Source organism: Cryptomeria japonica, unplaced genomic scaffold (assembly GCF_030272615.1).
Source record: "Cryptomeria japonica unplaced genomic scaffold, Sugi_1.0 HiC_scaffold_555, whole genome shotgun sequence".
Taxonomy (NCBI): Eukaryota; Viridiplantae; Streptophyta; class Pinopsida; order Cupressales; family Cupressaceae; genus Cryptomeria; species Cryptomeria japonica.
The window spans coordinates 20,775-25,000 of record NW_026729364.1 but is presented as its reverse complement, the minus strand read 5'-3'; the positions used below and the strand labels follow the sequence as shown (position 1 = coordinate 25,000).

General features: G+C 63.1%; 1 non-coding gene across 1 annotated transcript; it reads right to left on the bottom strand.

The window, feature by feature from the left end:
* Positions 1 to 2,879: 2,879 nt before the first annotated feature.
* Positions 2,880 to 2,998, bottom strand: LOC131872329 (5S ribosomal RNA). The gene has a single exon (XR_009370492.1). It is a non-coding gene; the product is annotated as a 5S ribosomal RNA (ribosomal RNA).
* Between the last annotated feature and the right edge of the window lie 1,228 nt (positions 2,999 to 4,226).

Here is a 4,226-nt window from a genome sequence, read left to right as displayed (position 1 = left end):
GCGTTTGGTGGGGTTTCTCGCATTGGCTCTTCCGAGGCCCGGTTGCCACCCTGGCGCGCACGAAGTCGGAAGTAGGGTTAATTGCCCGGGTGCGCACCTTTGCCAGGGTGGGCACCTTACCTGGGCTGCGCACCAGGGCGGGCTCAAGATGGCACGCGCGTTCCGTTTTTTTCACTATCTTTCAAAACGGAAATTTTAAAATCTCCTTTTTTTTTTGCCTTTTCTGGAAATTAGTGAAGGCAGCGCATCAAAGGTGCGCACCTCGCTGCCCACCTTGGTGTGCTCTGAGGTGCGCACCCGGGAGCGCTACGAAGTGTGCTCCAAGGTGCGGCGTGCACGTTGTCGGAGCCCGGTTTGCCCCGGGTGCGCACCTCGCCTGCACCTTGGCCGGGGTGGGCACCTTGGCTGGGTTTGCCCAGGGTGCGCTCCGAAGCGGGGTTACTGGAGCGCCCCCTCTTTTTTTGTCAGAGCGTTTGGTGGGGTTTCTCGCATTGGCTCTTCCCAGGCCCGGTTGTTGGGTGCGCTCCCACCCTGGCGCGCGCGAAGTTGGAAGTTGGGTTAATTGCCCGGGCGCGCACCTTCGCCAGGGTGGGCACCTTGGTGCGCACACCTTGGCTGGGCTGCGCACCAGGGCGGGCTCAAGATGGCACCAGCATTCCCTTTTTCTCACTATCTTTCAAAACGGAAATTTTAAAATCTCGTTTTTTTTTTGCCTTTTATGGAAATTAGTGAAGGCATCGCATCAAAGGTGCGCACCTCGCTGCCCACCTTGGTGTGCTCCGAGGTGCCCACCACGGTCCGCAACGCCGGTGCGAACCCGGGAGCGCCCCGATGTGTGCTCCAAGGTGCGGCGTGCACGAAGTCGGACCCCGGTTTGCCCCGGGTGCGCACCTCGCGTGCACCTTGGTGCGCACACCTTGGCTGGGTTGCGCGGCCTGGTGGGCACCATGGTGCGCACCAAGGAGCGCTCCGAAGTGTGCTCCAAGGTGCGGCGTGCACGAAGTCGGAGCCCGGTTTGCCCCGGGTACGCACCTTCGCCGGGGTGGGCACCTCGGCTGGGTTGCGCGCCCTGGTGCGCACCAAGGAGCGCTCCGAAGTGTGCTCCAAGGTGCGGCGTGCACGAAGTCGGAGCCCGGTTTGCCCCGGGTGCGCACCTCGCGTGCACCTTCGGCGGGGTTGCGCGCCCTGGTGGGCACCATGGTGCGCACCAAGGAGCGCTCCGAAGTGTGCTCCAAGGTGCGGCGTGCACGAAGTCGGAGCCCGGTTTGCCCCGGGTGCGCACCTCGCGTGCACCTTCGGCGGGGTTGCGCGCCCTGGTGGGCACCATGGTGCGCACCAAGGAGCGCTCCGAAGTGTGCTCCAAGGTGCGGCGTGCACGAAGTCGGAGCCCGGTTTGCCCCGGGTGCGCACCTCGCGTGCACCTTCGCCGCGGTGGGCACCATGGCGTGCACGAAGTCGGAGCCCGGTTTGCCCCGGGTGCGCACCTCGCGTGCACCTTCGCCGGGGTGGGCACCTCGGCTGGGTTGCGCGCCCTGGTGCGCACCAAGGAGCGCTCCGAAGTGTGCTCCAAGGTGCGGCGTGCACGAAGTCGGAGCCCGGTTTGCCCCGGGTGCGCACCTCGCGTGCACCTTCGCCAGGGTGGGCACCTCGGTGCGCACACCTTCTCAATGTTTTCTTGCCTTTTCTGGAAATTGGTGAAGGCAGCGCATCAAAGGTGCGCACCTCGGTGTGCTCCGAGGTGCGAACCCGAGAGCGCTCCGAGGTGCCCACGAAGTCGAAAGTCGGGTTAATTGCATTGTTTTCCCCGGGTGCGCTCCGAGGTGCGCAACATCGGCGCGCACCAAGGAGGGCTCCGAAGTGTGCTCCAAGGTGCGCACGATGGCGTGCACCTCTGGTGCGCACGATTCGGAGCTCGGTTTGACCGGGGTGCGCACACCTTGGCTGGGTTGCGCACCTTTTGTGCGCTCCAAGGTGCGCACGAAGTCGGAGCTCGGTTTGCCCCGGGTGCGCACCTTCGCCAGGGTGCGCACCTTGATGCGCACGCCTTGGCTGGGCTGCGCACCTTGGTGGGCGCCATGGTGCGCACCTTTCGTGCGCTCCAAGGTGCGCACGAAGTCGGAGCTCGGTTTGCCCCGGGTGCGCACCTTGGTGGGCGCCATGGTGCACTCCGAGGTGCCCAAGATTGGTGCGCACCAAGGAGCGCTCCGAAGTGCGCTCCAAGGTGCGCGCGAAGTCGAAAGTTGGGTTAATTGTCCGGTTTGCCTCGGGTGCGCACCTTGCGTGCACCTTCGCCAGGGTGGGCGCCTTGGTGCGCACACCTTGGCTGGGCTGCGCACACCTTGGCACCCGCGTTTCCTTCATTTTAAATTTTTTTTTTTTACAATCTCTCAAGTGGGAAATTCTATAATCTCAACTTTTTTTGCCTTTTCAGGAAACTTTTGAATGGAGCGCATCATTGGTGCGCTCCGAAGTGTGCTCCAAAGCTCTCTCCAGCTGCGTGCACCTGCCCCGGCCGCGCACCCGGCCCCGCCCAGCTTCGCTCACCTGTCCCGGGCGTCTGGTGCGGAACCTTAGAGTAAGAAACATCACCGTGCACCTTGGCCAACGTGCGCGACTCGACCGAGCGCGCACTGGCCGAGGTGCACACCGATTTCACCTGGGTGCGCGCGCAGCACCTCGGGCGCACCGGGGTGCGCGCACAACGCCCGGGTTGCACCGTGGCCTGTGTGCTCGGGGCGCCTCGGGTGCGCGCTCGGTGTCGCCCCCGCGCGCGCGGTAGTGCGGGCAGCGCACCCCGGCCCGGCCCGGCCCCGACGAGAACGCAAACGGGCAAAAGGTTTATTCAAATAGCATTGCGATGCCCGGCGAAAAACTAAAAAAGGGTGCAACACCGGGACTTCCCGGGAGGTCACCCATCCCAGTACTACTCCGGCCCAAGCGCGCTTAACTGCGGAGTTCTGATGGGATCCGGTGCACTAACGCTGGTATGATCGCACCCGTTATGAGCTTGTCGCAGTGTGTACTTAGCAAACCGCGACCCACGTGCGAATCCACCCCGGCCACCCACCCCCGTCGAGGTGCACACCCTCCCTCGCGAAGTGCGCCCCGTTCGCCAAGTGTGAGCCCTGCCCGGGTGCGCGCACCTTGCTAGGGCGTCGGGTGTGCACCCGGCCCGGCCTACGTGCGTGCACCTGTAGGGGGCGTCGTGTGCGTGCAGTGTCCCGTCTGCAACGCGGTGCCCACACACCACCTCGGGCGCAACGACCTGCGCTCACATGTGGGCCGAGTGCACCTTGGTGCATGTTCGGGGCGCCTCGGGTGCACGCTCGATCTTGCCCCGGTGCACCAAGGCGCTCGGTTTGCCCCGGGTGCGCACTTGGTGCAAGGTGGGCACCCAAAATAGGGATCAAGCACCAAAACACAAGTTTCGGGATGCAAAATGGGACCCAAGGACCACAAATGCGTTCCAAGACCCATGATGGGTCCACGAGAACAAAAATGTGTTCCGAGACTTAATAAACAAATATTGGGTTTTAGGAGAAGAAACATGCTCTGATGCCCAAAACGAGAATCGACCCCGAAAAGGCCACAGGCCAAAAGTGGGATGCGAGACAAAAAAAAATGGGACCCGAGGACCAAAATTGGGTTCCCAGGTCGAAGACAGGGCAACCGGACAAGAAACGACCTCTAAGGCTCGAAATGAGTCCCGACGACTAAAACTTGACAAGAAGCACCCATCAGGCACCCAACTCGACACCCATGGGATGCCGACCCACCCGGGCTTCCACCTAGCACACCTTGGCACCCACCCACCCTCGCACCCAACCTCGCACCCAACTTAGCACCTTTGAACCCACATTGGCACTCACCCTGACCCTGGCACCTTGGAACCCACATTGGCACTCACCTTGACCCTGGCACCCACCTTTGCACTCACCTTGGGACCCACCCTGGCTCCCACCTCGGCACCCACCCAGACACCCACCTTGGTTCCTTGGCACCCACCTTGGATCCTTGGCACCCACCCCGACACCCACCTTGGCACGCAACTTGGCTACTTGCCACCCACCTTGGCTCCTTGACGCCCACCCCGACAACCACCCCGTGACCTACCCTGGCTAGGGTTGGTGCACACCCACCCTGGTGCCCACCTTGGCACCCACCCTATGACCCACCTTGGCACGCACCTTAGTACCCACCCCGTTACCCACCCTAGGACCCACCCC